Below are 26,799 nucleotides of genomic sequence, written 5' to 3'. Positions count from 1 at the left end.
GACGTCGAACATCCGGCGCTGGACGTCGAGATGGAGGAGGAAGTTCAGGTAGGGGACCCCACCCAAGATGGCGTGCCCTCGCGAGAGGATGATGTCACTTCCGGTAGCCACAGCGGAGCCGACCGGAAGCATCCGTCAGCGCAGCTGATCAGTACCAGCCTGTCACAGGAAGAAATGGACAGGTATCGGCAAGCGGTGAAGAATCGGGGCAAAAAGAAGATTGGTGAGCCTGCTCTGCCCAAAGTCACAACGGGTCGTGGCATAGCCAAGTTGTTAATTACGCTGCCGCAATGTAAGAATACTTCCCCATTCCCTCTGCCCAAGGCCATTGCCCCCCCTGCCCCTGTCATGTCTCCCTCGGGGTCCCGATCGAGCCAAGGGTGGTCTGGGGAGTGACAGGACACGTCGGAGGAACGGCCTAGATCGGCCATGAACTGGGGGGACTGTTTTACGTCTGATGAGGGGTCAGGGAGGGAAGTAGTACCTGCTGTGACACCCCCGAAAATGAATCCCACAAATTATACCCATATTGTAAGGGGAAGGCCAAAATGTTATGGGACTGCCACCCGATCAAGTACTACATCTGGTGTCTCTTCTGGTCGAGAGACTGAAGGGCCTGAGACTGCGTGAAGAAGCAGTCCTCAAAGCATAGCACCAAGTGGTGGGCCCCGTTGTATGAGGGGTATTCTGAGTGGTTGGACCGCACTAGATTCATCCTGATGCGAGGAGATGTAGTTGATCACTGGTGGGATGTGGGTGAGTACTCGGCTGAGGAAGGCCACGAGGAGTTAGTGAGGAGGTGGGATGAAATCCAAAAGGGAATAGTCATCCCAAAGGGGTCCTCTATATTGTATTGCATTGCCCTTGAAGAAACACTGTCACGGGTACTGCCAGGTAAAGCAGGGAATAAGAGGCTGGTGAGAATAAGCAGGGCTGAGAGGGCCATAGTAGCGAGATATAAGCAATCTCATGGATTTGAGTATCCTTATGTTCCCGAGCCCATAATGCAGGAGATTGAGGACAATCTGGGTACCTGGCTAAGGGAAGCAGTGGAGGACTACCTTAAGTCAAAGTCTAGTTACTCTGAACACCGAACAGAGGCTGGGATATGTTATCTGATGCGGGTTTGGAGTGTCGGCAGAAACATTTACATGCATAAGATGGAGTATAGACCAGAAAATGGGCCGCCTAGATAATACAGTATTATATTTATTGAGCACAACGGGCGAGAGGTAAAGAAACCTGATCCCAGACATTACTATCAAAGTTTGGATTCTCCTAAGCAGGAGGTAGTACAGTATCTGTGGTAAAATGAGGTTCTGAATTCAGTAATGCAGTTATGGTGATTAGGCATTATGTTGAATTATGTATGGTGTGTGCCAATGTATTTGTATTTTTGTATTGATGATACTGTTGTTCCCTGTATGTTTTGCAGTTGCCTCTTTGAAGGAAGGCCCCGCAAATTTAGGACCAAGTGGAGACCATTGGATTCCACCAGAGGGAGAGTGTAACCCTGTGTAGTTTATGGGTTATATGTATTTCTCCTCCTGTGCAGTAATCCCTGATAAGGGCAGGTTTGCCAGGAGTAATCATGAGGTTTTCCCTCATCCCCTGTGATGTGTATTGTGTAGTGAAGGAAGTGACATCATGCTCTGTGTCCACTTACAGAAAAGATGATGATGATGATGATGATGATGATGATGATGATGATGATGATGATGATGATGATGATGATGATGATGATAATGATTTTACCCGTGCGGCCCAATTTTTTTTTCCTTGGAGCAGTTCGGCCCTTCTCGCTTAACGAGTTGTGCAGGCCTGACTTACAGTGACACAGGGGTGGTGCCTACTGAAGCTATATAGTATGCAACACTTCCTGAATTTAGTCAGTGTCTCATCCACCTGAATGAGACTGTCTGACCCAACACACTGCCAGGGCTCTGGTAAGGATTGTGGCCCTCCCCTAGGGAGAGGTGGGCAGACTATTCCCCTTACTCTATTAGGGAGTAAGGGAAGACCCTGAATAGGAGTGGTGTCCAGGGACTTCCTTGAGGTGGGCAACCTTTATGATGAGCGGCTAGAGACCGGCCGCAATGATGGGCAGTCTGCCACTATTGATGTTAATAAAGAATGTCCAACATGAAAGAACCTTCTTGCCTGAGAGTGGAGTCATTCAGGGAGAAGCTGCACCCAGAGGTTCTCTTTGAGAGACTCCTCCCTGCTATCGTGGGGACCTGAAAGAGATGGAGGCGCTGTACCAGAAGTGAGTAGTTCTCAACATTACCTCATGAGCCAGTCCTGATGTATTTCCCCATATCACCACGGAAGACTCAGGAGTTCTGCAAGCCAGCAGGTGCACCACACAACATTACATTGTAACATGGGGCAGTTTCCTCACGTAAGGAGCCAATGTGAGATTGGGGGGGGGGGAAAACCGTTACACACAGATGCACACACCAGATACACGCACCAGATACACAGATGCACACACCAGATATACACCATATACAGATGCGCACACCAGATACATACACACACCAGATACACGCGCCATAGACATACAGACATGCAATACACACGCACACTATATACATATGTACACAAATCAAATACCGCATACGCAGAGACCAGATACACAGACCAGGTACACGCAGCATGAACAAACACTTGTTACACTCCCTGCCCGGCCCTTATGGAGTTTACATTAGTGTCGGTGTTAGGGCTGCTCAGGGGGTATTACCTTGTTCAGGGTGCAGGCCTCGTGCAGGGTGTAGGCTGAGTGGTTGCACACAATGATGGTCATTCAAACAGCAGTTTATTATCTGGTGGTCACAGTCTCACATGTCATATACAGAAGTCATCTTGTATTTCCAGTAACGTATCTTTGGCCTATGCTGTGTGCGCGGCTTCCCTACCTGTACCCATCTCTTCCTGCTAGGAAGGTGCTGAGGCTTTGTATTGCTTGTATTTCCTATAGAATCCCTCTGCTTTATAGCACTGGTAGTGTTCCATATCCATGGAGCACCTGGCGGGCCTAGTACTACTCCATGGGAGATCAGCCCCCTCATCCCAGGGTAGCCTGCCACTGCGTGGCCTTCTGTGCAAGAGCCAGTGATGGACCTGCCTGTGGGGTGGGCCCAAATGTATCTAGAGCCTGTGGCTTGTGAAGCTCCATCTGGGCATAGCCTGTCTCTCATGGTATCTTGGGAGTAATGCCAGACCATCTTGGTGGGACTCTAATTACACAGGGTGTTTTCCCTAACAGAAAGCAATAAAAATGGATGGGAATCGTACACATCACACATGTACGTGCACCACAGAGAGATAGAATGACGGGGAGAGAGAATGGCAGGGGGGAGAGAGAATTGTGGGGGGAGAGAGAGAATGGCGGCGGGAGAGAGAATGGCGGGAGGAGAGAGAGAGGCAGGAGGAGAGTGAATGGTGGGGGGATAGAGAGAGGCAGGAGAAGGGAGAATGGCAGGGGAAAGAGAGAATGGCAGGGGGATTGAGAGAATGGCGGCGGGATTGAGAGAATGGAAGAGGGGGTAGAGAGAATGATGGGGAGAGGGAGAGAGAATGGCAGGGGAGACCGAGTGAAAGGGGGAGAGAGAGAATGGCAGGTGAAGAGAGAGAATGGCGGGGGGAGAGAGAATGTTGGGGGAAGAGAGAGAATCGTGGGGGGAAAGAATGAATGGCAGGGAGAAAGTATCAACATACTATATTGATAATGATTCAATCAGGGGGGACTGGTCCACTGGTTATTGGAGGAAACCCCATTGGGCTTCAGTATCATGTTTGTTATAATAAAATTATTTTAAATGTTTGTTTAGTCGCACATTTGGACCATGATATAATTCAGTTCTGGTCTGCGGTGCGCCGTCATTTGGGACCTTTTTGTGTACTCTGTACGCTTCATTAGATATATTCTACCTATTCCCTGGCAGCACACGACCTCACTATGGGGGTTTGAGAGAGGTAACACACATCTCTACATCATGTCCTCAAGGTCAAGTCTACTGGAATAAATCATGAGATCTTGGGTAGATTCAAGAGACTGGCTGGATCTCCCATGGCAGTTTGTGTCTGACATCAGCTTTCTCTGTGCTTATTTGTGTACAGTATGTATGTGTCTATCAGAGTCAGTTTACATCTGCCAGAATATGTATGTGTGTATGTATGCATGTATAAGTGTATGTTTTAGTGTGCCTATTAGCAGGCCCAACACCAGTATTCCTGGGGCTCAAAGCTTGTTGAGGGGGGTGGAGGGAGCTGACAGCTTGTTGAGCAGGGGTTTCTAGGAAACCAACAGCTAGTTGAGCGGAGGGACACACACCAAGCTTGTTGTGTGGGGGTTGGAGGCCTTGCTCTAATTGTTCAGCTTCTTGTGCCCACCTGTTAAGCTTGGCAGGTTTCTGATCAAGCCCAACTTCCAAGTTTGGATGGCTGGGTCCCCCGTCACCGCTGGGCTTGGAACAGTTGACCTAGCGCTCATGAATCAGAGGATGTTTGAGTGCATGCATGTGTAAGTATACAGTATGCATGTACAAGTAAATATGTGTATGTATGTATATATATATATATATATATATATATATATATATATATATATACATACACAGTATATAAAAGCCTACATATGGTCCTATAATGGTGGGTCCCAATAATCAGTTTCCCCCTGTGGGCCCTGCATACCCCAGCCCCATTCAGTAGGCGGTATACCAGATCCTGTTCTCAGATTGCATGCCACTAGCACCTTTTGTGTGCGTTTCCTTTCTGCTGGCCCGAAATTGATATTTATTTTGCACAATGTACATTGAGCAAGCGCCACAAAGGCAGCTTGCTGACCCCCCGGCAATACTGTTTTGCCAATGTCAGCACATTCCCATGGATCTATTGTAGTTCTATTTCCCCTTTTACATTTAATACAGCAACGACTTTCCTTGCAGGCTTTGCTGCAGCACCTCCTGACTTTTAGATCTCCTCGCGTCAGTAAACCAAACACAAGACAATACATTTCACTACCTGTTCCCATGAGCACATGGTAACAATCAAAACAAGATATGCCTTGGATTTTCTTGCCAGCGCAGCAATTCTGCTCTATGACAATCTTTTTGTTGGCAGGCTGCGCATATTGGTTTAGAAAAACGTAAAATCCAGATTTAACTACAGAACTATATTGATGGGATCAGTTGTGAAAGGTCAGACATCTGTCAGAGTAATGGAGTAGCTGCCAAAAGGAATGAAAATGTGTACAAATCCGCAAGAAAAACAAACCCCAGACAAACAATGTGGGGAAATGATGAAGACTTCAAATATTTTCACCTCTAGCTTGGCACTTATCGATCTACTTTTCTTTAATAAATGTGATGATTTTTTTTAGGCAGAATAATAAAATGGAACCATTTATATCTGCCCATTATTTTGCTCATTATTTTTATCTATTTATAACTCAAGCTAATAGGATTAGAGGGGAAGTTGTCAGCTAGATATGTGGGGATATTATAAGTAGCGATTAGACAAACGTTGAAATCTGTGCAGTACATTAATAGTAATAAGATTGTAAGCTCTTTGGGGGAAGGGAATCATTTTCCTAAATGTTACTTTAATGTCTGAAGCACTTCTTCCCATTATGTGTTATTTTTATTATTTGGTATTTATATTCTTATGTCACGTGTATTACTCCTGTGAAGCACTATTTATATTAATGGCGCTATATAAATAAAGATATACATACATACATATGTAACACTCCTATCCCCCCTAAGGGAGATTTGCTGGAATATAGGGTATATAGGGTATTGTGGTGCTGTAGTGCTCACCTGTTGGTTCTCAGGAAGCTGAGTCTCCGTGATAGTAGGGAGCTTTGAGGTACAGCCTTTGTGAGTGCAGCGCCTCCACCTGTAGGGCTCCTGCCATAGACAGGGGTTCATCCCCACAGGAACCTCCATAGCGTAGAGTAACGATTCTGGAGTGCCAGTAGTAGTACAACAAGTTTATTTGGCACAACAGCAGTTCCGTCTTTGCATGGCACCCAGCCCAGGGGTATCATCCCTTCCCTGGGCAAGACAGGACTAGGCATCCCAGGGGCTTGAGGCCCCCAGGCTAGTCTGGACATCCTTACCTCATGAGGGGAAAGGTGGGAACACACCAGCTCAAGGCTAGGACTGGAACTCCCAAAACTCTCTCCCTGAGGAGCACACCATCGCCCCCTAAGGGATCAGGCAGAACCACCTTCCAAAGGGAGTGCCCCTACCTTTTATACCTGGGGAGGGGTTAATCCCTCTGCCCCAGTATCTGGGTCAGACTAGATGACTCACAGGCATCACACCACTATACATGTGACCCAGTTAGTATCCTCCCAGGCAGACAGGGCCTATAACTGAAACAAAGTGTTTTACGGGAGAATGAGGCTCACATCCTAGGCCATGTGCGATGGGATTAACCCTAACATTGCTGGCTGCCACCAGGACTTATAGTACTATTGCAGAGAAATATACAGCCTGGGGCTACATGGCTACACATACATACATGTAGTGAGGGATAGTGATTTTTAAGATGAAGAACACAACCCAACTAGTTACCCCCTTTCTGGTTGCACTTTATTTCTATGATGTCCTCATACAGTATGTGGCAGCCTAGTTGTATCATTTCATGTACCCCACTCTCCTCATAGTTTATCTTGTTCATCCATCATCACTCTGTGGTAACTCCTGGTTCATATACCAGCTCCATTTCTCCTTGCAACCTTGGGCAAGCCACTGTACTTCACCCAAAATTCAATTTGGCTCTTCTAGGCATGTGAAGTGCTCACAGCTGCCTGCAGAAGTTCTGTGTACAGAGCTGCATACACTGTATTATTAATATGGGCTCTAGTTATTACACACTTAGTTTGTACCGAGTTGCAGGCAAAGATATTATGAGCTTAATGTAAACTCTAATGTATCATCTGTGGTCTTAGTTGTGCATGTTACACACATGAAATAATGTATCCGGCTTGTTGCATTGTGTTTACTCTTCTATATTACTCTTAAAGTTAGTTTCAACAATTTGGTATCTTTAAGTATATTCTGAAAATACAATTGTAATAGGCGGGCATAGTCTAATTCCACCGATTTAAACCAGAGGATCTACTGTATGAGGTGTGTATCCCTTGATGAAGCAACCTAGTCATTGGGAAATGTGTATGAAGAATAGGTTCTCCCATAGAGATCCATAGCAGTCTAGGAGGCTCAGGGTGATGTCATCATTTGTCTCAACACGAAAAGAACACACAGAGGAACGAGGATGAACCAGTATCTACAGAGAAGCCTTGATTGTATGTGTCTTTGTGAATACATTTGATTTTGCTTTGAACAAATTTAAGTTTTGTACAGTCGGTTGTTCGGTTGTTTTGTTTGCGCTTCTCCTACAAAACTACATTATTATGTTTACTCTGTAAATACACATTCAAATACGCAATGTTCTCAACCTTGGCCTCAGGTCCTGTGTATCTTTACTTAAGTTTAGTGGAGATGTACAATACCTGTCAAAATGTACATGAGTCATCACTCACTTCTAATATTAGCAAAATTGTGATCAGACAAAACAAGACAAATCTAGTAACAATACAAGTTCAGGAAGAACAACAAGAACATCTGGACAGGCCAGGAGTGTTGTCAAGCTGGAAACTGATTGCAGTTGTCAGCAGGTTTAGCAGTGTGTACGGCTAAATATCCTTAACTGTGTACCAGATTCACTTTATTTAAAAAATAAAAAGAGAAGGACAAATGATGGAAAGCTTACAATAATCACAACAAATATGAAACAACAGATAAATCACAATATATAAAACAACTGCAACATATGGGGCCACAGCTCAAATTTACAGTCCCTAAGTCTAAACGGGACTCTCAATACTGCTTGGGCATGTGCTGTCTTTAGTCAACTCTCCCCAGAACTCTGGTGTAGTTCAGTGTTGGCATGACTGCTTGGGTTCGCTGTCCTTGGTGTTTACTGTATATGTGCAATCTACTGCCACTAGAAGGATAGAACCCCTGTAACAAACCACTGAACCAGTAGAATCTGTGGAGAAGAAACAAGATGTGGCTATGAGGGGGTTAGTCACCCTCCCAGGGCTTCCCTAGAACTAAGAGAGAAGGAGTGGCTCAGTGAGTAAAGACACTAACTCTGAGTTTGAAGCTCCGTGTGACTTTGGGCAAGTCACTTTATCTCCCTGTGTCTCAGGCACCAAAAACATAGATTGTAAGCTCTACGAGGTAGTGACTGTGTCTGCAAAATGTCTCTGTAAAATGCTACTTTAAACTAGCAGTGCTATACAAGAACAAACAATTATTATTAATTAACTAAGCTGTTCAGACCATGTCCTGCGTCCACACTGCTGCTGGAGAGGCCGCAGCTCCCAGGATCAACCAGCGAGAGAGACAAAGCATGTTGGGCATTATTAAGGTTCAACTAAGAGCATACTCTTCTGAACTAAATCAGCATCCTATGCATCCCATGTTCTGCAATCTGCTCACACTACTATTTCCTGCAACTTCTCCCACAGCTGCACCAAACTCTCTAGGGCCTCCACTTCTGCTTTTTTTCTGACCCTCCAACAGGTCCCAAGTTGGTCTTCCTATCACACAAGGACCCATTATATGGCCGGCACCACCCTTCTGCTAGGATCCTTGTCCTTCCTTTTTGTGGTCCTGGTTGGGCTTCCTCACTTCTATCAGAGTCCTTCAGAGATGTCACAAGACCTCTTGCAGCTTGCAAGCTATCCCTTGGGACTTCATAACTCTAGCAACTCTGCCTCTGTTGCTTCCTGGCAGGTCTCACCTTCTCTGGGCACCTGAGGCTCTCACAGCTCATCAACCTAATAACTGGACCCCTCCCCTTGGTTTTTTTCTTTTTCACAGCCTCTATTTTAGTTTATTATAGCTGGTCATCATGACGCCTGATTATGTCAGTATTGTTGTAATGGCATTGTAAGAGATGTGTGCAGAGGTACATTTAATGGAGACCCATTAGGGTGAAATGAAATCCTGGCTTTATTGAGACTGTTCCTTTAACAAGGCAAAAAATACAAAAAGAAACAAAATAAAGGCCTACTCCACTTTTGAGAATAACTAAACATTTACTAGCTAGTGGCTAGCTAAGCTGGTTACCACCTCAAATATATACATATATACACAACAGTCCAACAAGAAAGTCTCTTATCTGTTTCTGATTCTGTAGGGGAAGGCATTTCTGCTCTCCTCGGTCAGCAACCTTGTGTACAATGGAAATCTCTGTGTCCAGGTATAGAAGTCTTGTCCCCTCGTGTCTTGCTGTCAGCACACAGTTCTCCTGTGTGCTTCAAGACGCTCATGTCAGCCCCATGTGTGCTGAGGAAAATCTCTCTGGGTCTGTTTTAGCAGGAGTTTTAAACCTGTCTCAGATTCCTAATTAGCATGGGGGAGTCTGGTTAATTGCCTGGCTGCAGTTAACCAGCTCCCTGCTGGATTTAGAAGCAGTTTCTTACACAGGGATAAGTCCCTGTTACAGGCATTCTCAGGCTTTTCCCATCCATGTTACATTATCTGTCCTTTTGAAGGCATCTAAGGGCTTGCCACCCCTGATTATATTAATCCTGCTCTTCAGCATGTGAATTCCTTACATCTGTATTTTTGTGCAAGTACAGTGCAGCTTACACTGGCCGCATTTCATAAAGCTATGCTGGGCTTAGATAAAGTCTTGCGTTTGACAGGCCTGGTTTCTTGTTTGAGACAGGAAATCATCAAGGCAGGTGTGGGCAGATTTCCATAAGATTTACACTTCAGAGGATAGAGGAAGCGTTGTGTATGTTTATTTGAGAAATCCCCTGTGTTTGCATTTCAAATTAAGTGCAAGGAAACTTTCAGTGTTTCCTTCATCATCCTTCTGGGGATCTTGAAAAAGCTAACAAGGCCAAGTTAGGAAGGAAGGGAAGCTGTGAACAGGCCAACATCGCTGTGCCCTAACAGACAAACGATAGTCTTATATGTGAGGAAAAGGCAATCAATCAGCGATTGTTGGTTTTCTAACTGTCAGTAAGTGTGACATTGTTTGTATCTGCTGTCTAGTAAGGAGCAGAAACTGTCTCAAACAAAGAAAGCTACTGTACATAGTGTGCAGAAGGACACCCCAGGGAACCCACTGGTTCAGGTTAGATTTAAAAAGATGTGAAGGCGGGACTGCTCCTTTAAGTAACGTGTATATATACAGTATCCCTGGTAGGTGATGTAAAGTGTATAGCATACTGTATGGAACCCTCGTTTTTTTCCTTGTGTCTGCTCCAGTTGTAAGAAACTACCTGAACACGCACCTCTTCTTTGATATAGATTGGTGGAGGAGTTTAAGCTAGGTCAGGCTTGGGAAGGAATCTTTAAACATATAAATATGTAATACAGTATGTGTGTCAGCTAACTCGTTTAAAGCTGCAGACCAAGCAATATCCTACATGTGTGTTTTCTTTAATAAATCTGTTCTGTACTATGAGAAAATACTAAAGGCATTTTTTTTACTCTGAAGTACATTTTTAATGTATTATAATGTAACAAGACTTTTTTGTATCTGTCACTGTGGACCAGTACTTATCAACACTATTATATTTTTGGGATTCTCGATTGAGCATAACAAGACGGGCAAAATAAATTGTCATTTATTTCCTTTATAGACAAACACATGACAACCTCAGAATACACATAATAATCACTTACTGGGATGGGGAAACAAAATTAATTGTCCATTGAACGAAAGCTGAAGAAATAAAGTCTCTGGCTTAAAGTCCTTTTGGCTAGGTCGTAACTTGCCAACCTAATATTTCCGCCAAATGAAAGAATTTAATTCCAGTTCGTTGGAATTCGTTCGGCAGTCCCCAGGGCTAACGAATTCCTGAAGTAGGGGTAAATTCTTGGTTGCGATGTTGTTAACCCCTTGCGTTTTGGAACCGCTGCCGGTCTACTTGAACGGAATCTTGAGCAAAGCTTGGATAAGTCATGAATCACACAGAGGGTAGCTCGGCAGGCAGGTTTATAGGGTTTACAGTCCTATCTCTAACATGCGTGCCCAATCCCCTCCGTGGGAACATTTAACCCACCAATCCCCGTTTTGCCCGGTGTTTGCCAAATGGGCAAAAAGGGCTTTCCGGTTTGCAAAGCGCATGTGTCAGCCTGACTGGCGGTTTACCATACCGGGAGTCCACCCCTTACCTGGCGACTCTCAGTCTGGGGTTTGGTCATGCTGAGTACCGGGATCTGGCACTCAGCAACATCCCAGCCATTTTCACACTTTATATCTCTGAGGCTTTTCAACTCCGGACTTCACTAGACTCAGAGTCTCCCACTTAGCAGGGGCTCTTTGAAGTACGGAGAGGAAAATACCCTCAGCTCATTCACCCTTAGCATATTTGCATGCTAAAGGATTTTTCCCGGGCTTACAGAAAAAACCTTTCCTGCCTGCACATTTAAAACCAACAGTAAAATAAATGTTATTATTAAAGTATGTTCTGCTTGTGTCACTGGAATAAACTTTATTTGTGGGTGCATGGTTTCTTTATTCTGAGCTGCACTCCGTTCGCAAGTTAGTGTACTTAATTGAAAGGGCTATGATGTGAGGTCCATAGTTAACCTAGTTCCCACATCAATATATTTTCCCCCTTTCAAGTTAAGTCGCTAACAAGGCAAGAGATACATTTTGACAGAATCCACTTCAGTTTAAACGCAAACCACTTATTCAATTAACCTTGCGGTTGCGAGGTCTACTGCTTAGTAATGGATACCTATTCTTCAAAGTGGCCCTCCCATACACAGCCACGCGTCTTCAATCAGCGCTTGGTTCAGCGCTCACAACGCCATCTTGTGTCTAAACAGCTAACTGCACAGTTTGTATTCATTCTTATTACCACAGTCAGGGAATAGACTGTAAAATGGGGACAAGACAGGGGGTGTAGGGGAAAACACATTAGGGTGATGCACATACATTTAACCCCTTCACTTCCAATGCGATTTAGGGTTAATCCGCCGGGTATAATGCCTTTATTAATGGCCTGATTAACCCTTTCATTGCCACAGTATCTATAGCAACGATTTACAAAGTCACACGCCCTTCCTCTTCTGAAACTGGCTATGGCACACCCCTTTTTGAGCCCTGTCCTCTCTCTAGCAGTGCACCAATTGTATTTAGTGACTGACTGGTGACAATCGTAAGTGTTACAAACTCCTAGAAAGAGACCCAACTGACACATTTTCTAAGGAATTAGCCACTATCCCGAAAAATGGTCTAGATTCTAAAGTAATATCTAAACAGGAATTTGAATATATTATGGTCCGTAGCCCTACAATTACAACATTTTACAGCATCCGTAAAATACACAAACATGCAGAGAAACCCCAGGAAGACCTATTCGGGGATGGGATCGCTAACAGAAAAAGCCAGTATATATATTAGTCAAGTACTGAGAAACTTTGTAACGTCATTACCATTGTATGTCAGGGATATAAAGGATGCTCTAACACACTTAGATGACATCATAGTGGAACTCAGTACTCTTCTAGTCAGTTTTGACATAGAGTCATTGTTCACGAGTATTCGACATGATGTAGGGCTTATTGCCATTAGACATTACCTATCCTCTAGGAGTCTACACTTTGAAACTCACAGTAAATTCATATGTGACCTTATGTAATTTATATTACGCCACAACTATTTTCTGTTCGACAAAAAATTATTTTTACAATTGCAAGGGAACACCATGGGCACAAAATGTGCACGGACTTACACAAATCTCTATTTCGGATGGTGGGAGGAGGTGAGCGTCTTTTCCAAAGCCATGTATCGATGTACTCAATATATCGATGTATGGCTTCGCTATATAGACGACATCCTCCTCGTCAAGAAGGGTAGCCGTGAAACTTTAACTGAGTTTATGACATTGATTAACGCCAATGATCATAATCTAAATCTAACTTCAGAAGTAAGTGAGACCATGATTAACTTTCCTGACCTCACCTTATCTAAATCAATGAATGGGCATTTGTAAACCACCCGTTACAAAAAGATAGGGATACTGCCCCTGTAGCTTGTAGTGAGGGACTCAGCCAGGACACAGCGGCATCCAGGCCCTTGGTGGTCTGGGTCCAGAGCATCCCATGGAAGAGACTATCCTTGAGGTGGACACCCCATGCAGAGACCACCCCATGCAGAGGCGGAAGCGCCGGAGTCGCGGATCATCGTTGGGTCTGTGTACCCCACTGCAGGACGCAGCACGCCCGTGTGTGGACGCACCCGGCATGTACCCCACGCACAAGTGCACCAACACACTATAGTGGCAGCGCTGACCACATATAAGGATAAGGCTTATATCCTTGTGGACACCAGGGTGGTTGGGTGCCCGAGGGCCCCGCCAGGTACTGTGGGGACTGTGGACAGGAGTGTGGGACACTTGGCGAGTGGTTACGGCAGTGCGAGGCCCGGCGGGTAGGCTGTAACCAGTAGCCATACTTTCGTCCTGCAGAAAAACTGTTATTTTATGTTTTATCCAGTGTGTGTGGTTATTGTATAAGTATATATACTGTATATAGGTCCTGTAATGGGTAATTCCACACAGTACAGTAGAATCTGTTACAGGTGGAGGCGTTGAAGAACACCGTACCTGTATACACCCCAGGCTCCCTGCAGCAAAGGCTCAGACCTCCTGTGAGCCACGGGTATTGCACCACACACACCGTAGCCACACATCCTCCAAGGGGGTGGGGGAAAGTGCGCTACTTTTGGAGGCACTGCTGAGATTCTCAGACCTGAGGTGCACAACTTAGCAATTAAATTTCTGAGACATGAACACCATGTTTGTACCATCTAAACAAGAGGTCCATGACTGGGCATTGGGACTGCACTTGAGTCCCTGCCACGTGCTTGCATTGGGAGATATTCCCATCACTACCCCTGCGCACGAACTTTGCCAATACTTGTGCCAACTCCCTGGTCTAGCCAAAGCACGGGATTTAGGGAGCAAGTATGACACTACGCACCGACGGGCCATGTTTCTAGTGGTTGCCGAACATGACCTATGTGAAGAAGGGGCTCCAGAAGCTTTGTATTTACCAGACGCTCCAGCCACGGGCTGCCCAGTGATATACCCAGCTCTAGCCACCCTACCCTTGACCTCTACTCCCGGACCCGTCGCTGGTGTACCCTACCGGGTTGAGCTCTTAAGTACCTCTTACACCCCGTGGAGGAGCAGTACTTCGGGTGGCATTTACTTCCAGTGCCTCGCTAGAGATACCCCAGAACCGAAACTCCACAATCACAATCTACTCCCACCCCGAGGAAGGACTATCACAGTCACCTATCAATGGGCAGCTCTGGCTTGGGTGTAACTCTACCCCAACTAGTTCACACTCTAACAATGTCCTCTCAGGCTCAGAATTACCGAAAGCTCAAGGCCTTCTCTGGGATAGTGCCAACGCCCTTAGGAGAAGAACATATCGTGACATATTTTCTTTTACAATGATTGTCTCCCCAACAATGATTGTCACCCCAACGTGGACGCACAAGCGCTTATCCAGGCTCTAACCAAGATCTATGGCGTTCCTGACGATGCCACATCTCTACTGGCCCGGTTCCACACCCTCATGCAAACTGAGGGAGAAGACGTGTCGGAGTTCCTCCGCCGGATGCAGTTGGTCCTATGGACTCTGGTGAAAAGAAGATCGTCCCAGCATCTGAGTCCGACGGTCTTCGAGTCCAGCAACTTCTGCGAGGCGCATTGCCTATGCACCCGGTTGCTATACAGTACATATCAGTTGCACTCTTTCTCCAGAATCTCCACTTTCTTTTGAGGACCCAAGTAGAAGAGACCACCTTGCGAGCCAATCCTTCCAGAACGTCTCGCGACTCTACCAAGGGAGAGAGACATGCGACTTCCTCAAAGGAGACAAAGGGGGCATAGATTCAAAAACCCACAGAGACTGAAAGTGCCACGGACACTCCTTCGCCAACCATGCTGTCTGCTGCTACAAGTGTGGTCGACACAATCATTTCACACAGGACTGTTCAAAGGCCCAAAGACCCCCCACTGGAGCCTCATCTTTCACCGTACAGGCAATGGAATCACTCTCCACAGTACCAGAGAACATACTGGAGAACGTTCCGGAGCCCAGCCCAGATGAAATACTTCAACAAGACACCTACAGTCGGGTGGGGCCAGCCGCCATCATAAGAGTCTTAGTGGAAGGCATACATTCCTCGGCCTTGCTGGATACCGGATCCCAGGTGACAATCATCAACCGGCCTTTCTATGACCAGCACTTAAAACATCTGCCCTTGCAGTCGGCTGAGAGAATGAAGCTGTGGGGTCTCAGCCAGGAAGATTACCCTATCGATGGTGTGGTACAAGTACGGGTAACTATACCACAGTTGAACACTAACAAGACTCATCCCATGCACGTGAAGGCCCTGATATGCCCCAAGCCTCGGGAACATCCGAGTTCGCCAATCATACCGGGGACCAAATAGTAACAAAAATCGAAACAAAGTTCAATAATTCAGTGCTTCCCAATAAGGAATACAAAGTGGCAATCCATACTTGATTGAGTGTCTAAGCTTGCTTGTAGAAAAGGACTTTCAGTGCATCATAGAGTAATGTAATTGCTAAGGCAAAAACTGCTCATACAGGGCAGGGTTTGTGTGTGTATAAGGTCCTATTGGTGGATAATATAACCAGAGCCTATAATATCAAGCACTGACTAGCTCTCCACCTATGGACCCCCTCCCTTCCTTAGAGCTGAATGTAAGCTGTATCAACAATCCAAATCCCACTGTTTTTCAATCATGATGCAGGCTAATGGCAAACAGAAAGTACTCACAGTGTGATGCAGTCCAGATCCGTGTGCGTGATTCACGCTGAAAGAGCAGATGTAAGGAATCCGTGTGAATAGAAACCGGGGCACAGCTGCAATGAATGTAAGGGCTGCAATACCAAACTAGTTTATGTAGCCAGGTCCCCTCCGGTCCCCCGGTGTTGCGCCTCTCCCCTCCTTACCTCCGCTGCTGCCGGGTGGTTGCAGGTGACAGCGGGCTCGCCAGCGGCCACTCTGCAGGGCACTGCCATGTTGGAACGGTGTATACGCATGTGTGGAGGTTCGCGCCTGCGCAGAGAGTGTGTGGCGGCCATTGAAGGGTTGCGCATGCGCAGTGGAGTGAGCGCACGCGGTGGCCCATAGGAATAGGTTCCACGGGGACTACAAGCCCCATAGTGCTCAGGGGCAAGGATACCAGGTGACGCAAGGGAGCTAATCGCGCAGCTAGGTTTCCTGAGACAGGAGATAGATATTCGTGCGCTGGAAGAGGAGGAGTCAGTCGGAGCTGGGAGAGGATAGGGGTAAGAGGTGTGTGCAGGGGTCTGTGACCCTCTGCACTAGGCCAGATTTTCCCCTAGGCCCCAGCTAGGCCCTGACTCACGCTGATAGATTGTGGTTGCTACAGGGACAGGCCCTTAGGTAGGGACCCGGCCCCTTTCGTTATATTTAGTACAGGGTAACAGCTGCTACGCTGCACGACCCTGATACCAGTGGTCTGGGACCAGGCTTCTGTGGCAGAATCAGAGACTATCATCAAGGTGGGACACTCCAGCAGAATACCACCCCACGCAGAGATAGACGCACCGTGGAGGTCATCGCTGGATCGGCGGATCCCTATCTGGGTCATGTTGGCGCGCCCAGGTGCTGGAGCACCCGGCAGGTACCTTACAGAAAGTGCACCAACTGTAACTACACTCAAACTAGTGGGCCGCGTGGTCACACACATTGGGTTTGGGTATAGGGCATTGTGGGACTGGACACTCAGGACACGGTGTGGGTTACACGGTGGTGGGATTCAGCCGCGTGGGGCGCGTGAGTAATATATGTTATAGAGTATAAGACAAATGTGTTCCAGTAAAGGCCTTTCTATTTTACATTGTGTGTTTATTGTTTGGGTCCTGTGAGGGGCTCCTCCCACTATGTTGGGATCCCTCTCAGGTGGAGGCGCTGCACCAAGGTTGTAAGTATATCGCCCCAGGCTTTCCGTGGCGGAGGCTTAGGCCCCTGTGAGCCAACAGGTAAAAGGGCAGCACCAGTAGCCATCTTGTTTAGGGGGAAACAGGGCTACATTTAAAAATGATTTATTGAAAAATGTGACAACATGGATGGAGAGAAAAAAAGAATTACTCTAACGCGTTTGACGCATCTTCCAGCGCTTCGTCAGAGAGTATGTCGCACTATCAAAGGTATCAGTATATATAACCCCCACCCCCAACGAAAACCAGGGAAATGCCAGGTGATACAGCGTGTCTGATCCAGATCTAATCAGAATCAACATGTAAACTCAAATTCGCTGTTCACACTGACCCCCTCAGGAGGGAGGAGCAAGTCATAGCATTAATACAACATAATACTATTAGATGCTGTAGATAAATGTTCAACTCTTAATCCATACCAAAAGATAATAAAAACAACAATAACACTTAGTGGAACAGAATACAATGTAGGATTTCAAAGAAATATATATGCATGCACATGTTTTCTAAACACCACACTGGCAGTTATATATACAGTTGGGATCCCTTGCAGGTGGATGCGCTGTCACCAGCCGACTCAGGTACACCCCAGGCTCCCAGCGGCAGAGCTTCAGGCCTCCTGTGAGCCACAGTTAATGCACCACACTCACCATAGCCGCCATATCTCCCATAGATGGGGGAAAGTGCGCTACATATAGTATGTTTCGAATGAACTAGGCAAGGGCCTGGGTTCACCCTTTCTTCTGGAAGGTATTGTGTTGGTCACCTGGTCCAGGGTAACTCAGCAGAGCTTAAGCTCCTCCCCTTTTCTGCCTGGAGACAGAGAAGGAGATGAGAGGCTATAAATAAAAGGGGGAAAGTGCTAGACCCTCAGATCCCTGGAGGAGAGACAGACTCCTTCCTTTAATGAGCACCCCCAGGGAATAATGAGTGGGGCACACTTAAGAGAATCCACCCTTGGCACCGCAGCACTGAAGCGCTGCCAATGGGATGAGCAGAGCGGAACACAGAGATCGAGGCCTCTCTAGAAAAGTGAGAATAGGGTTAGCCCAAGCAGGTCCCCAGGAAGTAATAGAAGAGAATGCCATAGGATGTATAATCAGTTATGTATACCCAAGCACCTAACCACATATTCAAAGAATGTGCCTCTCCAGGAATGCATCTGGGGGCAGAAGCTGTATTTCAATGAAATATAAATAAAGACCACTCTGTTCATAACTACAAAGTTTCTGGCGCCCATCCTTTCTACATCATCACCCCACGGATCCAGCACCCTGACAAGGTAACTCACGACGTAAGCCCATAGCAGAGACTATCTGATGTAAACTCCCTAGGAGCAGGTAGGGTTACACTAGTGTAGGATAATTACATATCTAGGAATACTAACTACTAGTTCCATCCACTCCCATTCGCTCACTTTGATTTGCAGATGAAGGACTCCTAACAGTTTCCAGAATCCCCTTGACTTTCTTGGTACCCAAGCTTTTAGCCACATTGCTCCTACTCTCTGGAATAATCTGTCTCGTACATTTCGAGAGGCCCCCTCTATGGAAGTCTACAAAGACAGGCTCAATACCTACCTGTTTACTCAGACATTTAATTAATGAACCACAACATGTCCGGCATTTAATAGCTACAGTACCGTCCCATCCTGTATTGTATCTTGCGTTGTGTTTTTATAAACATAAATGTTTTCTTCCTTTTCGCTTTGAGTCCCACTGGTTGAAAAGTGCTACATAAATAAAGTTGTTATTATTATTATTATTAGTTACGACACAGAGCATGATGATGAACTAGGAGTTGGTGCCAATAACTATCTAATATGCTGTATGCTACAATCTGGTCCATGCTGTTTGTGCAATATTTTGAAACCCTTAGAAAATGTCTAAATCAGACCCCAGAGCTCCATGTTCCTGCCTGCTGTGACGTCAATATGTCATTATGCCCTTCGTGTTTCACTCCTCGATTGAGTTTTGTTCCTGTTTGCCCGACATAAATAAATTATATTGTTAAATTGTTGTTCAACCGGGCAATGGTTCATGGAGGCAAACAAATAAGTAAGATAGAAGCAATTAAGATTATAGCAAGTTCGGGCACGCCATTTTCTATTTGTTGTTCTATGTGGTTAATTAGCTTAGACAATTGAACGTTATTATGAACCAGTGCAATTTATTTTCGCAACATATTTAGACTTCAACTGAAATCACAGGGGCTTAGTCAATAAAGTGTGATAATGCCGATTCAGCCCAACCGCACGGAAAGTCCCACTGACTTGAATGTGAGTTTCTGTGTTGGTAGTCCTGAGTTGCACTCTACAGGATAAGCCCAGTCATTTCATTTTTTAGCATTATAGGAAGCGAGGAGAACAAATACAAACAGCAAGACACAAGTGCTCCTTGAAATCTAATTATACCTTTATATATATATTACTTGACTCTTTTTTTTTTTTTCCAGCATGATAACAGAGGAAGCATTACTAGGATGAGCCCTTTGGTTACAGCAATCATCCCATTTCATGCCCTTTAGTAATTTCAAAGGCTAAAATGAAATGGCAAATACAATCTTTTAAGTTAAAAGGGATAGATACAAAACCAAACAGAAGCATAGTTTGAGTCATATTTATGAAATAATGCCCAACGCAAAGAGCCAACATTGTTCAAATGAGCCTGACACTGGAGAAGGCTAGCTGTGTGTTCACTATAGATTTTATCTATCTATCTATATATCTATCTATCTATATATATATATCTATATATATATATATAGATATATATATATATTGCAGAATAAATGAGTTCTTCAGTATTAGGTGATACCTTTTTTATTGGACTAACAATTTATGTCATAGGACAAGCTTTCGAGAGTTCTCCCCTCTTCTTCAGGTCAAGGAATACTGATTTACACAGGAATCAATGGCTAAAACAGTGTAGAGAGAGGAAAAAAAAAAAAAAACAGATATTTACTGTAGATAAGGTACGGTATTAAGTGTTTGAAGCCAGGGGACAGTGTCAAAGAAAGGTGGGGAGGGGAAAGGATGCTGGGGGGAGAGAAAGTGGATAAGAATTGAGGCAAGCAGGATAATTACAAACAATTTTGATAGGGTGTGAGAAAACCCATGTCCGCATTAAGTCCTTTGGTTTTGGTGTCAAAGAGTCTTATAATTCTGCGTTCAAATGTTTTCCGTTCTTGGGTGCTTTTAAACATTCCATTGAGGATTTTGATTTTTAAATCATTTATGGAATGATCTGGTTGTGATAAGTGATGTCCCACAGGTGAGCAGTATCTTCCTTCTTCGTGATGGAGTATAGAGTGTCTGTGCACATTCATTCTTCCTTGTAATTTTTGGCTGGTTTCCCCAATGTAGCAACCTTGGTCACATTTGTTGCACTGAATCATATACACTATATTTGTGGATGTGCAGCTGTATGATCCTTTAACATTGAATGTTCTATGGTTGTGACTGACTGTGGGATCTTGGCAAATGTGTTTGCAGAGTTTGCAGAGTTTGCAGCGTTTGTTGCTGCATGGTTTTGTGTCATTATCCATGTCTTTAAAATCATTGTGAAGTTTTCTGCTGACTAATTTCTGTTTGAGGTTTGGTGGTTGCCGGAACACCAGAATGGGAGGTTTGGGAAAGATTTATTTTAATGTCGCATCCTCTGTCAGCATGGGTTGCAGATCTTTGATTATTTTTCGTATACCCTCTAGGGTAGGGTTGTATGTGGTCACTAGTGGTATGCGTGTGGTAGGTTCTGTCTGTATTGTAGCAGGTGTTCTCGTGGGACTTTTAGTGCAGATGTAATAGTTTTGGCAATGGTCTTTGGTTTGTATCCCTTCTGTCTGAACGCTTCGGTCAGGGTTGTGAGATGCCTGTTTCTGTCTTCAGTGTCAGAGCATATGCGGTGGTATCGTATGGCCTAGCTGTGTATGATACCTTGTTTTGTATGAGTGGGATGGAAGCTGGAGTTGTGGAGGTAACTGCATCTGTCAGTTGGTTTCTTGTATACAGATGTGTGTAGTTTGCCATCTTTCAGTGTTACTGTAGTATCTAGAAAGTTTATTAGGTTTGCCGAATAATCCATTTTGAGTTTAATTGATGGATGGAATGAGTTCAGGGACTCGTGGAATTGTTTTAGGTTTTCTTCACCGTCTGTCCATATTATAAACAGGTCATCAATGTATCTGTAGTATTTGTAAGGTTTGTGGAGGCATGTAGTTAGGAATCTTTGTTCAAGATTTGCCATGAAAAGATTGGCATATTGCGGTGCCATCTGACAACCAACTGACAGGTGCAGTTACCTCCACAACTCCAGCTTCCATCCCACTCATACAAAACAAGGTATCATACACAGCCAGGCCATACGATACCACCGCATATGCTCTGACACTGAAGACAGAAACAGGCATCTCACAACTCTGACCGAATCGTTCAGACAGAAGGGATACAAACCAAAGACCATTGCCAAAACTATTACATCTGCACTAAAAGCCCCACGAGAACACCTGCTACAATACAGACAGAAAGAACCTACCACACGCATACCACTAGTGACCACATACAACCCTACCCTAGAGGGTATATGAAAAATAATCAAAGATCTGCAACCCATGCTGACAGAGGATGCGACATTAAAATAAATCTTTCCCAAACCTCCCATTCTTGCATTCCGGCAACCACCAAACCTCAAACAGAAATTAGTCAGCAGAAAACTTCACAACGATTTTAAAGACATGGATAATGGCACAAAACCGTGCAGCAACAAACGCTGCAAACTCTGCAAACATATTTGCCAAGATCCCACAGTCAGTCACAACCATAGAACATTCAATGTTAAAGGATCATACAGCTGCACATCCACGAATATAGTGTATATGATTCAGTGCAACAAATGTGACCAAGGTTGCTACATTGGGGAAACCAGCCAAAAATTACAAGGAAGAATGAATATGCACAGACACTCTATACTCCATCACGAAGAAGGAAGATACTGCTCACCTGTGGGACATCACTTCTCACAACCAGATCATTCCATAAATGATTTAAAAATCAAAATCCTCAATGGAATGTTTAAAAGCACCCAAGAACGGAAAACATTTGAACGCAGAATGATAAGACTCTTTGACACCAAAACCAAAGGACTTAATGCGGACATGGGTTTTCTCACACCCTATCAAAATTGTTTGTAATTATCCTGCTTGCCTCAATTCTTATCCACTTTCTCTCCCCCCAGCATCCCTTCCCCTCCCCACCTTTCTTTGACACTGTCCCCTGGCTTCAAACACTTAACACCCTACCTTATCTACAGTAAATATCTGTTGGTTTTTTTTTTCCTCTCTCTACACGGTTTTAGCCATTGATTCCTGTGTAAATCAGTATTGCTTGAGCTGAAGAAGAGAGGAGAACTCTCGAAAACTTGTCCTATGACATAAATTGTTAGTCCAATAAAAAAGGTATCACCTAATGCTGAAGAACTCATTTATTCTGCACTATCGCAACTGGACTAACACGGCTATTTTCTGCTTTATATATATATATATATATATATATATATATATATATATATATATATATATAAAACGTTGTTGTAGAGGTACAATTCATTAAGTGCCTTTGTGGCAAAAACTCACTAAATGCTCTCCCTGATATGGAATTTCTTGATATTTCTATTTAAAACTCATGACGTTCCTATTTAGTCATAGTTCAGAGTTATCCAAACAGAAAACGTATTAAGTATGGTTTTTAAATAATGTCAAAAAGAATATTGAATCGCCTTTTCCTTAGTACTCAAAGAATGCAGTTAATGAATTTGACCTCTACATGTATGTATGTATATATATATATTGGTTCCTATGGGTGTAGTCCAAACGATGGTCTTCAGGATCATGGCTGCATGTGGGCCTGCTTCTTGACCATACCGAGGCTTGATTAATTAATGCAGTGTGAAGCACACAGTAGCAAGATCAAGGAGTCAGAGCAAAGCAGAACATAAGACAGGTTACGTCTGCATTGGAACAAAGGGTGACTTCCTCTTCTGCTTGCACGACATCTGGGGGTGCATAGGGACCATGTGATCACTACACAAGTGATCACAAGGTTGCAATGCCAGATCATGGTCCGGGTCACTTTAATACCATGGACTGCTTGACAGTTCATTTTTTTTTTACTAATTGGTATTTGGATGGACATAATCATACTGGTCAGTACTGCTTGTAGCTCTCCTGCTCCACATGTAAAGCAATGTTATGGAATGGTAATGTCAGTGGGAAGTTCTGCTGGAACACATTTGATATAATCAATTCTGCGGAATAAACCCATTGAGGTCATAGAGCTGTGGATCAATTGATTTCCATTACGATAAACAAAAAAATAGTAGTGATTGAAGCTCTTAAACGAGAAAACCATGCTGGGTTTTTCCCCTCTTTTTTATACGGGATTGAAGCAGGTTTCGGGAGCTGAACCCCATTAATTTCAGATCCGGGGAGCCCCCGCTTCCAGAGATACTTACCACCGAAAGAAGGGCCGGCCTGGTGCAGGGGGAGAGCGTGGGCCTCTGACCTTCTCCATCATATTCCCCTGCTCCTCATCTATGCTACGTCGTCGCGACAACGTGACATGCCATTTGACACTGCGTTGTCATGGCAATGCGTCATCGCAATCAGAAGATGCAGGGTAGGAGAAGGTAAGAGGCATAAACAAAGGCCCCGCCCTCTGCCCCAGCAATCAGTTTAAATATGGGGGAAGAGGGCGAGGCCTCTGTAACCGCGGGTCTTGGTGCCACAGCACCGATGGAGCCGCCATCAAGCCGGCCCTGGCCGAGTGATGTCACAGCTTCCTATTGGCTCGCAGGGTGCGGGAGCTTCGAAAAAACCGCCATAGAGTGAAAACTGGAGCAGCTACCGGCACCTACTATCTCCGGAAGCAGGGTTCCCCCCGGGAGCTGAAATTAATGGGGTTCAGCTCGGGAGACCCCCTGCTTCAATTCTATATTAAAAAAATGGGGGGGGGGGGGGGAATGTGGTTTGGGGAGGGGAAACTGTTACACCCAAAAAAGCAAACAATTAAACTCCAATACTTCCAAAGCAAAATTAACGGATAAACAATTCACAATTTCACTCGATAAAATTCTGGGTTTTGCAATTATCATTAAGAATTATCTATGTGTAGCCATGCTGTAAGATGGTCTACAGTTTTCTCTCATGCTGGCAGTAAACCTGGTAAGTTACAGGGTTGCCAGCATTAATCATGGAGGTTTGCCCTCACACCCTGGTGAGGTGTCATATGCATGGAGGGGAGTGGCTGCATACTCTGAGTCCACCGTTAGTGACATCAGAGATGTGCCAGCTTCCTGAAGTATATAAGGCACAGCACTGCCTAAAGTTAGGTTGGATAAAGGAACAAGTCTGGGTTGAGACTTGCGAGTGAGGGGCCCACTAGTGCAGTAACTAGTGGCCCAATTCAAGGTCGAGCAGCAGCAAGGCTGACAAGGCCTACACTGTGTCCAGGGACCTGGCACAGGGGTGATCTCCCTGAGGGGAGAGGGGATCCCACTCCATTGGGAGGGCGTACCTTGCTAAGGGACAGTACAGAAAGATGTGCGGCTGAGCTGCCAGCTGTGAGGGGCAGCTGGCCCATACCACCACGAACAATAAAGATGACCTTGATTAAAGACACCCTCATGTGTGAGTCTGGAATTACTCTGCAGAGGAGGGCACCACGGAGGAGTTCCTCATCAGAACCATCCCCTTGCGGACGCAGGGATCCTGATGAGGTGGAGGCGCTGCACTGGATATAGGTAGGACTCATGCACACTACCTCAGCTGCCTGTCTGGGTTGGCATTCCCCACACAACATCATGCGTGAGACTCAGCAGTCCTGTTGCCAACAGGTGCACCACCAGACACGACCATGTAATGGGGGCTGGTTAGACCACAGGGGCCAATGTGAGATTGGGTGGGTCAGGTCAGGCCAGAAAATCCATTACATATGCATAAGAATCCCATGGTTTGACATCCGATTTGCATGTCACCCAGTTTTCTGCAATATTGCTTAGAAAGCAACATTCCAAAATCTTCCCTCCCTACGGCACGCAAAATAGGGCTTGAAAGAGATAGCAAAAGCCCTATTTCGCCTACGTGAGACAGGTGAGATTTCTGCCGGAGCCTAACGAAGACCACATGAATATGTAATATTGCAAATCTGAGTAACTTGCATACAAAATTTGCATATTGGTTTGTCAGAACCAAATAGTGTAAAAAAAACAAAACAATTTTGCCATGGTTGGGTCACGCAACGTGTGAATATAACAATATGCAAATCTGTGCAAAAGCCCTTATCAGAGTTTAATAAAAAAAGGCCCCAGATAGTGACTTCAAAACCTTCCGCACTTCATTGATTTTAGAGAAAATATATCAAACAGAGCATGCCCTGATGACTCCCAACCTAGAATACAGTGTCTGCAGAGCACTCGCCAATAGGGGAATCCTGCCTCACAGATTACAAATACAGTACCTACAAGGCATATCTGGTTTATATATTGTGCCTTCACTGCATTGCTAAACATTTCATTAAGAAATATAATTGTGGCTTCCAGGTCTTTTAGTCTTTGCCCAAACCACCGCTCACTGCATTCCAGTTCTACGTATACAAAGTGGCTTGGTTCATTCAACATAGGGTGGAGCAGGTTTTCAGGATATCCCAGCTTCAGCGCCGGTGGCTCAATCAGAGGCGCAGTGAAAGACTGAGCCTCTGATTCAGCCGCCTGTGCTTAAGCAGGGACTGATTGAGCCATCTAAGCTGAAGCAGGGACTGATTGAGCCACCTGTGGTGAAGCAGGGACTGATTGAGCCACCTGTGCCGAAGCAGGGACTGATTGAGACACTTGAGCTGAAAAAGGGACTGATTGAGCCACCTGTGCTGAAGCTGGGGTGTCCTGAAAACCTGACCTATTTGGGGGGGCTTGAGGAGTGGAGTTGAGCACCCTTGGGGTAGAGCAGCGGTGCGCAAACTGGGGGCGGGGCGAGAGGGAGGGGGGCGGCAGTTATAGAGGTCCCGCGCTCTCCCTCCAGGCATTTAAATTAAATATTATTCATTTGTGCCCAAAATGTAAAAGCCAATAACCAAATCTAAAATAAAACATTCAGAAGAACTAGAACATTGCTGAACTTTCCTGCCTTAAACCACATTACTTTCCAGGTACTGTAATACTGTAATAGGTTAATTCCTCAACACACGGAAATAGTTTCTCTTCAGTAGGCTACTGGCCAATCTTACCTAGAGGAAGTAGTTTTATGCTGTAAATAGCAGTGTCTGCCATTTAGGAACAAGTACAGGGAAACCAGGATGCTGGTGCCCCCGTGTGAAGCACCCACTGATCTGCCAGAACTGTGCACAAACTGGAGGGCGCACAGCTCCGGGCCCCCCCACACAGCTCATCGGCCCATGGATACACCCCGGTCCCCGGCGCTCCTTCCCTCCCCCCCCCCCCAGCCCCCATCCCTGGTGCTTCCAGCGGGGCCCGCTGAGTGTGTAAAGTATGGGACTCGCAGGTGAGGAGACGAGGCGGGTGCAGGTGGGTGAGAGGCGGCGGGTGGTTGAGGGGCGGCGCGTGAAGGTGGGTGAGAGGCGGCGGGTGCACATACAAGTGTGTTCTATTGCATGGGGTTCCTGTAACGGGGTAATTCCACACAGCAGAATCCCGTACAGGTGGAGGCGCTACCCATCATCGACTCAGGTACACCCC

The sequence above is a fragment of the Ascaphus truei genome, chromosome 2 (assembly GCF_040206685.1).
Source record: "Ascaphus truei isolate aAscTru1 chromosome 2, aAscTru1.hap1, whole genome shotgun sequence".
Lineage (NCBI taxonomy): Eukaryota > Metazoa > Chordata > Amphibia > Anura > Ascaphidae > Ascaphus > Ascaphus truei.
Note: the sequence above shows the minus strand (reverse complement) of the source record.